Source organism: Lactuca serriola, chromosome 1, assembly GCF_051521515.1.
Source record: "Lactuca serriola cultivar US96UC23 chromosome 1, Lser_US96UC23_V15, whole genome shotgun sequence".
NCBI classification, from domain to species: Eukaryota; Viridiplantae; Streptophyta; class Magnoliopsida; order Asterales; family Asteraceae; genus Lactuca; species Lactuca serriola.
In genome coordinates, this window is record NC_136408.1 from 117,230,997 (window position 1) to 117,241,166 (window position 10,170).

A 10,170-nucleotide genomic window follows, 5' to 3' on the forward strand; every position below is an offset into this window, starting at 1 on the left:
CGAACAATGCTCATTTTATGCATCCCTCCGAATCCATCCGCAGAAAACCTCCTAACCTCAAGGTATTTTCGGTTGAGCAACCCAAGCATATATAATCTAGACAATTACAATTTATGATACCACTATGGAGCTCTTTGGAATTCTTCACTTTCTTGATAATTTGATCTTTGATTTCTTTGAATTCACCACCTTGTTGTTTGATTTTTGGTATCTACAACTTTTGAATTTCTTGGAATTTTGGTTTTTGTTCTTCATAAATTGACTTTGATGCTCCAAAAATTCTTCAAACTTTTTCTAGTAATTCTCTCTTTTTTTAACATGTAACTCACTTTTTCACTTAAAACCCTACATGCTTAAGCAGGGGCGCTCAACTTCAACCTTTATTGGTTAACGATAATAATTTTCCTGGATACATTTCTGGTACACGATGCTAAAGATATTGCATCCTTCAAACTAAGCGAGGTCGTGTTTTTGTTCCATGATTTCACTAAAATAAGGGAGGCCACAAATGCACTATGACGTGTATTGGCTCAACTAAACATTTAAGCTCTTATCGGATCATCCCATATAACACTAGCAACTACAGTTCAAAATATTGTTACTAGATTCAATTATTAAAAATTTCAAAATTTCAAAATTTTACCATTATCTAGCAATTAACTCTTTACCCCCTACCCCACACTTATTTCATACAATGCCCTCATTGTATGCTTAAATTAATATAAAAATTAAGAGAAGAGAGAAAAAGGAATAGACTCCCCTGGGATAGTGGCGTGATCATCTCCAAAAATGTGGAAAAACATGTTTCTCGAATATGGACCTCTTCAAATTAGGAACTAGGACTGGAACTCGATAGATATGTTAGTGAACCACGAGCAACGAATCGATGCTTCAATCTTAAATAAAAGTGGGTGCACAATGTAGAAGAATGTGGGAAAGCATACGCCACATTAGATGGAGGAAGAAACGAGTCATAACAGTCTTTGTAAAGACCCCAAAAGAAACTTGGCAAGCCATTAGGTAAAACATGCAAATGGTCTTCGAAATGGTGAAAATGAGCGCCACGTCGTGATGTAAGATACCACGTCGTGGATATTAATAAAATCGCGAATAGAACATCTCATCAGAACAATCCACGGCGTGAAAATAGGCACCACATCGTGGAGACTGGGCCTTTAGAAAAAAATACTCCTTTATTCAACCTAGCACGTCGACCAGCGTCTTAAAGAGTTAATACTCTTCTAATGCAGTATGTAAAAACACTTTTCTAACTCTATCCTCCCTCTCTTGAATGCACCCCACACTCATTTTTAATTGTGGGTGTCAACTCTTGACTTCTAGACTCGACCCGATTCTCGACTTGACTAGACAAAGACGATATTTTTGACTCGGCCTTATTCCCTTCTCAAAACTCCAAAGCTAATCTAGAAAAGAAACAACACAAAAGAAATAAAAGAGTAACATAATAGTTTAATGAAGTCTTACATTAACAACCCAAGTTTAAACATTAAATAACACCACACAAAATAAAAAAAAAACTAAATAGAAAAGCAATCAATCATCATACTCTCGTCCCTGCACTCCACTCGGTCCTTCCCCATCGTTTCTCGGGTTTCAAATCTCCTCCCATGTCGGGAAATAAGGATAATTAGGCAGCATGGATGGTGGTCGGGCCACACCCAAATGGGAATAAATACCCTCAACAAGTTGGGTACTATAAATAGCATTCCCACAGAGATTATCCAAATAAGTTCCCACCCTACTCTAAAAAGGGCGGGTGGGTACCCCTCCCATATGTTGCGGGGCAGCATGTTCTCTCTCAATCCCCCCTCGAGCTCTAACATTCCTTTGCCGAGGCCTTGGAGGTTGTTGTGCTGATTGCTCCCCATCTTGCCCTTCATCTTCCGGGGGTATAACAAAACCGCCCCCGACATTTACCACTACCCACATAATTCCCAAAACTTGAATGGTCAAATCAGCATCCGGTAATCGGGTAAGATTCCTCACAAAGTTAGGAGTCAAAATATGATACGACCGGGAAAGGCGAGTAACCAAATGTCCTCCCGTAATCGGACTCCCGGGCCTAGAATTAGTCGCTTTCTTCCCCATGAACGTCGCAAGCACATACGGTAAATCACAGCAAACCCCGGGGGTAATAATACTCCACAGATAAAACAAATTCTGAATAGGAACTTTATCGCCATGATGCTTGTGATTTATAGAAAAAGTGATAAGGGGATGTAGAAATCGGTATACGGGGTTTTGAATTTGTGACTCACTAGAGTCACGAGTATTGTACTCATAGTTGGAAATACTCCGCCAGAACTAGACATCCATAATGCCGGGATTAAAATCCCGAACACACCCATGCAAAAATGGTATGAAGAACGGGGATTGAGTCTCCACCTCCGTATAAAGTCCCATTCGCCAAGAAAATTCTCGAAGACTACACTCCCTATAAACACCGCCCAACCGGAAAACAAGTGCCCGGTTATAATTAAAGTCAATGGTGCGTTCTTCAAAGACTACGGTAGAGAAAAACTCCATCGATAATTCCCGGTACACGGGTTCTTGAATCGCGAACAAATTCCTCCACCCGTGACAAGTACAGGAAAAATGGTCCCCCTCATATATTTTTGTCCAATATCGTTCTAATTAAACAACCATTCCAACACCACCAAGCCATCCCCAATCGACAATCGGTGCTATCACAGACTCTCTGTTGTATAACCATCCCAACCGATTTTCATATGTAGTCAATAATGGTCGGGGAATGTTTCGTGGAAACCGATATTAAGGATGAATACTCGCCACATCAATTGGATTTGCCTTCTGTTGAACAGCCCTTCTAGGCCCCATAACTAAAAACAAAATTAAACCAAAGCAACAAACCACCCAAAGCATTAAAAATTATTCTGTTTACCCAGGAGTCACAATGTGGCTCAGAACGCCACGTCGTGGGATACAATCGGGACGTGGGCTTAGGTCGGTCACCGTATACATGATTTTAACCAAAAACAATACTTAGGGATTGTTCCTATTGCTATTTAAAGGACATGCAACCTAAAAACAGTAACCAATTTCCACCGATTTCGAAAATCTTATCATTCACTTAAACCCTAACCATGAAAATGTATAAATCGTAAGTAATAACTACAATTAATGGACGGAATACATACCAGATGGAGGTAGAAGACAAGAAATGCGAAAAATTTGGAAGAAAAATTGAAGAAGTCGGCTGTGGGGACCTTGCTTCTGTTCGTGAGGTAGTAAACAAATGGGGAACAATTCTGTGGTCAAAGGGTTTAAGAAATGGTCCCCCTACTTTAATTAAAGGCCACATCGTGGCAAGATTTACCACGTCGTGGGTTGTAAGTAAAAATGAAACTTATTCACGTCGAAATCATTCCCTATTTATTCCTTATAACCACGACGTGGCACAACATTCCACGACGTGGATACTGTTTGGTCAAAAGATAAGTTTTGCTAATAACTTTTATTTAAGTTCTTTGTGTTCAATTTATTACCAAAGCACCCCACAGTAAAATATATATATATATATATATATATATATATATATATATATATATATATATATATATACACACCAAGTAATAACATATAGATGATGACTAGATATCCTCCCTAAGCAAAAACTAAAAACTAAAAAGAAAGGAAAAGAAAATGCAAACCAAACTCGGGTTGCCTCCCAAGAAGCGCTTCTTTTTAATGGAGTCGTGAGCTGGACTCCGTGCCTCCTACGTTGAGTCATCTGAAGAATCCACCACTAGGATCTTTTGTTCCTTGAAACGCCTCTTGTAAGCTTGAACACGTCTTTTATACAGCTTTTTCGAATTTTCCTTTTTAGCTTTGACCTCGTCTCTATCGAGCTTGCTTTTTGTCCCTTTAGTCTCAAAGTTTTCTTCATACTTAAACTCCTTGGTATCCTCTTCTTCCTTTACCACTGGACTTGTTATTTTTGATGTAACTTCCTCTTCATTACTTGTGATCTCATCATCTTCCTTGCTCACCCAAGAAATTGGACTTGTGTATGCAATGACTTCAACTAAATATGGAACAATTTGTCTTGGTTTTGTTCTTTTGACTTGATGAATTGTCCTGATCTCTTCTCCCATGAGCTTCTCTAATTCTTCAAGTCCATTGTCTTCATCCATGTTGAACACTTCTTCGTGAGCATGATTCCTTTGAAAGCCATCTTCCATTCTAAAAACTTCTTTTTCATTACCAACCCTGAAGGTGATCTTAGACTCCCGAATGTCAACAAGAGCTCCAGCAGTGTTTAGTAGAGGGAGACCAAGAATAATAGGTACATTGGGATCTTCTTTCATATCCAATACTACAAAATCTATTGGAAAAATGAATTTCCCAATTTTTACTAAAATATCCTCTATAATGCCCCGGGGTTGTGTTACTGAGAGGTTCGCCATGTGAATAGTCATCTTTGTAGCCTTCAACTTTTGAATATTCAACTTCTGATAAAAAGAACAACGCATTAAATTTATGCTAGCCCCAGAATCGGCTAAAGCATAAACCTTCATGTTGTTCCCAAACTCACATGGAAGAGTGAGTCATCCAGGATCCCCCATCTTTTTAGGTATGTTGAAAGACCCAAACTTTCATACTTCACAATATCATTACTCCAAAACATGCTACTTGCATATTCATAAAAGCAATATTTTACATTGATAAAGGGATTACAAACTATTGGATACAAACCGTTTGTTACAAAGTGTTATATATATATATATATATATATATATATATATATATATATATATATATATATTACATAACTACCCAGGATATTGTAATTTATATAAACATAAACTGAAGTACAAAAGTACTATTACAAACTATTCTAAATCTTTCAACAGTATGTGAACATACTAATTACTTATCACCTGCAATTGTTAAACATTGATAGGGTAAGCGGTGACGCTTAGTGAGTTCAATAATAGATACAGTATAACGTTATGCCATATATATACTTCAATGTGGCAAAAGCAAAGAGGAACAACAAGTTGTATGTGTAAATCATGTGACAAGCGTTCATATCAATCAAAGACTTTATTCAAACATATACTTTTCAATGCTTGATATACATCAATAAAACTTTCGCTCAAATGGCATAGAAGACATGCAATTTCTGATTAACATCTTGTTAGATTTCAGGCTTATAGTTCCGTCTAACCATTTGCCAGTGCCATAGAATAGAAGTCGTTCTCTTACGGAGACATGCTCTACATGGCTACAGGCTACGTACCAGTACCAATGTGAATCTAAGTCCTTTAACTGATCACATGGTCAAAGGTATTACAATTGCTATAAACATAGCCAATAAAATAACACGGGAAAATAACTCAGAATAATAACACTGAAAAGCACATAGCACATATAACACATAACATACAATTGTTCCTATATATTGAGCTCACCTTAAGTTAACCGGGGGTTAAAATAGTAATTTGGACAACACTTCGGCTTTAAATATGACTTTCTATGTTGAAAACCGGGAGCTTAATTGAAAACCGGGCTCTGCGAAGGTAGGGCTTCAAAACCGAAAAGATAAAATTTTCGGGCTTCTCGGGGGTCTCGAGGCGTGTTTTGGGTGCTAAAATTGATACCGGGGCTTCGGGAAAAGTCAAAATAGTGAATATATGGAATTAGGGTGAAAAAGTGTCAATTTTCTAATTTTAGCCGGGAGGGTTCGCAGGTCTCTATTTATAGGGCTGAGGTTCGGAGGTGCGCTGGCAGAAGGGACACGCGGCTGCTGGAGCGACGGCCACGAAGCGAGAGGAGGGGAGCTGGCGTGCATGCGAGGCTCGGACAGGAAGCGGTAACGAAGCAACTCGGTGGCTTTCTTGGAGCGGGGCGTCGGATGCGAGGCGAGGCACGTGGCTCGCATCGGATTGGCCACCGATGCGAGGCGTGTCCAAATCTTAGTGGACCTCGGCCTCGGACAAATCAACTTGCGACACGTGCCGACTTCGGATTGGGCCACATCTCCGGCGACGCTGCTGCTTCGTGCGAGGTGACATGGCCTGACATTATTCATGCGAAAATTCTCGGTTTTCGGGCCCCGAACTTCTAAAATCCATAACTTTCGCATACGAGCTCCGTTTTTGACATTCTTTATATGCACGCGTAACGAAAATCACGCTCTACAACTTTTGTTTAGACTTCATCCGCTAATTTTGATTTATTTTTAATATTATTATTTTTAATAAACCGAGACAGGAAAATCCGTTAAAAATTCATAACTTCTTCATCCAACATCCATTTTCGTTAGAATTTTTACCGTTATACTACAAATAACGAGTCCTTCGATTCTCGTTTAGGATGTATCGGTCAAATATCGCTCGATCTAAAATTCGTGTTTTTAGCTGTCTACTGCTAAGTTGAAACTTCGAAAAATCATAACTTCCTCATACGAAGTCAGATTTTGGCGTTCTTTTTATCGAATTTCTCGGTTTAATGAATACTACGACTTTCATTTAGATTACTAAGGCTAAAAAAATAGTTTATCAAAAACTCACTTTTTACGTCATTCGGCGCCGTGCCGGTTTTGTCGCGGATCTTCGGTTGGTCATAACTTCTTCGTTATAACTCGGATTTCGACGAGGTTTTCGCCTACAAGTTTCTAACGAGATTCTCTACAACATCAAATAATAAAATTTTACTTATTTAAAATTTTATATTTTCGCTAAATTTCACTATCTGGCTTTTAATTGGAATCTCATAAGACTTCGAATATTTTCTGAGTGATTCTAAACATAGTTTTACTTCATTTGTAGTAAAAACCATTTGTTAGAACTCAACACTCAATTTCACATAGTATTTCACAATTTTATTCATTACAAAACACGATTTCAAAACGTGTATGTTACAAATACCTCCTCCTTTTGAGGATTTCGTCCCCAAAATTACATCGATTAAAATAAATGGGGATATTTTGCTTTTATCTCATTCTTATTCTCCCAAGTATAGTTTGGGACTCGATGATGTTTCCACTTGACACGCACCAATTCTCTTTCTTTATTGCGTAGCTTAGTTGTTCTTTCATTCACGATTTCTCAAGGCTCTTTGACATATCTTAACTTATTATCCAATTTCACCTCGGATAATGGAACTGTCTCATCGTAGATGCTCAAGCATTTGCGCAGATAACTTACATGAATCACATCATGAATACCTGCCAAATCTTCAGGCAATTCTAAGCGGTATGCTTGCTTTCCAATTCTCTGGATGATTTTGAAAGGACCAACAAATCTAGGACTCAACTTTCCTTTCTTCCCAAATCGCATAAGGCCTTTCCATGGGGATACCTTCAGCATCACGAAATCACCCAATTGGAATTCTATAGGCCGTCTTCTCTTTTATGTATAGGACTTCTATCGATCCTGGGCCGCTTTCATTCTTTCTCGTACAATTTGAATCTTGTCGGTGGTGTCTTGAATCATTTCAGGGCCTCCAAGGATCTTCTGTCCTACATCACGCCAACATAACGGCGTACGGAATCTGCGACCATATAATGCTTCATATGGTGGCATTTTGATTGAAGTGTGGTAACTGTTATTATACGAAAATTCAACAAGCGGTAAGTATTTATCCTAGTTACCACCGAACTCCAAGACACATGCACGAAGCATATCTTCTACTGTTTGGATTGTTCTCTCCGTCTGACCATCTGTCTGGGGATGATAAGCGGTGCTGAGAGCAACTCGAGATCCCAATTCGCGTTGCATACTCGCCCAAAAGTGAGAAGTGAAGCGAGTATCGCGATTGAAAATGATCTTTAGTGGCACACCATGTCTTGCAACAATTTCATCCAAGTATACTTGTGCATATTTCTCCATTGGAGCCGTTTCACGCATGGCGAGAAAATGTGCACTCTTAGTCAGGCGGTCGACGATTACCCAAATGCTATCATGCTGTCTAGCAGTCTTTGGCAATTTGGTAATAAAATCCATGGACAGCTCTTCCCACTTCCATACAGGAACACTAAGGCTTTTTGGAGTTCCTTAAGGCTTTTGGTGCTCTGTTTTGACTTGTAAGCATACTAAGCATTCCTATATATATCTTCCAATGTCTCTCTTTAATCCAGGCCACCAATAATCAACTCTTACATCATAGTACATTTTACTTGTACCAGGATGTATTGACAACTTAGACTTATGAGCTTCATCTAAAATCTTCTGTCTTAATCCACTAATCTTTGGAATCCATAGCCGATTCTTAAATACTTTTAATCCTCATGGATCATCAAGTAAAACATCAGCATAATGTACCATTCCTTCCTTCTTCACATTTTCTGGCTTTAAGGCCTCAACTTGCCACTTCTATAGTTCATCAAGAATAGTGAACTTCACCGTAGTGTGAGTAATAGTATAAAACATACTATTACGATAAACCTTCCTGCTAAGTGCATCTGCAACCACATTAGCCTTTCCAGGATGGTACAAGATTTCGCAATCATAGTCTTTGATCAGCTCCATAGCTCGTTGTTGTCTCTTATTTAGAGTTTGCTGACTGAATATATACTTGAGAATCTTGTGGTCGGTAAACAATTGGCATTTCGTACCAAAAAGGTAATGTCTCCAAAGTTTTAGGGCAAATACCACTGCAGCGAGTTCAAGATCATGGGTGGGATAATTCTTTTCATAATCTTTCAGTTGTCTTGAGGCATAGGCTATCACTTTACCACGCTGCATCAATACAAAACCGAGTCCCAATCTTGAAGCATCGCTATACACAGAGAAATCATCATCACCTTCTAGGAGTGATAAGATGGGAGCATGAGTCAAAAGATCTTTTAGAGTTGAGAAAGCTTTTTCTTGAGCTTCACCCCATTCGAACTTCACTTCCTTCCGTGTAAGACTCGTGAGAGGTACGGCTATACGAGAAAAGTCTTTAATGAATCTCCGGTAATATCCTGCGAGACCTAAGAAACTTCGAATTTCGGAAGCATTACGGGGAACTTCCCAATTTTGAATGGCTTCGATTTTGATAGGGTCTACGGATACACCATCACTAGAAATAACATGGCCGAGAAATTGAACTTGACGAAGCCAAAATTCACATTTCGAGAATTTAGCATAAAGTTTCTCCTTTTGAAGAAGTTCTAAGATTTCACGAATATGAACGGCATGATCGACTTTAGACTTGGAATAGATTAGAATATCTCCAATGAATACAATTATAGACTTATCGAGCATTGGACGACATACTCGATTCATCATATCCATGAATACAGCAGGAGCATTTGTCAAACCAAATGGCATGACAAGGAATTCGAAATGCCCATAACGAGTACGGAAAGCAGTCTTCGATACATCTTGCTCTTGTACTTTCAACTGATGATAGCCAGATCTCAAATCAATCTTTGAGAAATAACTAACACCCTGAAGTTGATCGAACAAATCATCGATGCGAGGTAGGGGTACTTTCTTGATAGTCACCTTATTCAGCTCACGATAATCAATGCACATTCGCATCGATTCGTCCTTCTTCTTGACAATCAATACTGGAGCACCCCAAGGAGAGGTACTCAGTCGAATAAAGCCTTTGTCAAGTAACTCCTGTAGTTGGATCATCATTTCTTTCATCTCGGCTGGCACAAGACGATAAGGAGTCTTTGCAATTGGAGCAGCACCGGGCACAAGGTCAATTCGGAATTCTACTTGTCTGTCCGAAGGAAGTCCAGGCAGATCATCGGGGAAAACATCAGGATATTCGTTAACAATGGGAATATCATTTACAATTTTATTCTCCTTTCTTGAGATGTCAACTGTATAGGCCAGATAGATAGGACAACCTTTCGATATGAATTTACGAGCTTTGAGGAAAGAGATTATTTTTAAGATCCTTTGTTCACCGTAGACATGAATAGGATCTTCCCCTTCAATAGGAATGCGTACCATCTTTTCGTAACACAAGAGTTCTGCATGGTTCTTTGACAGCCAATCCATGTTGAGAATAATATCGAAATTGGGCAAGGAGATAGGGATTAGGTTAGCAAGAAAATTATAGTCTTCAATTTCTATGACACAATCCCTATAGATTTTATCAGCAAGTAATGATATACTTCCTGCAGTGTCTACGTGAAGTGGTTGTGCGAGTGCATAGCAAACAGTTTGAAAAGAATGCGCA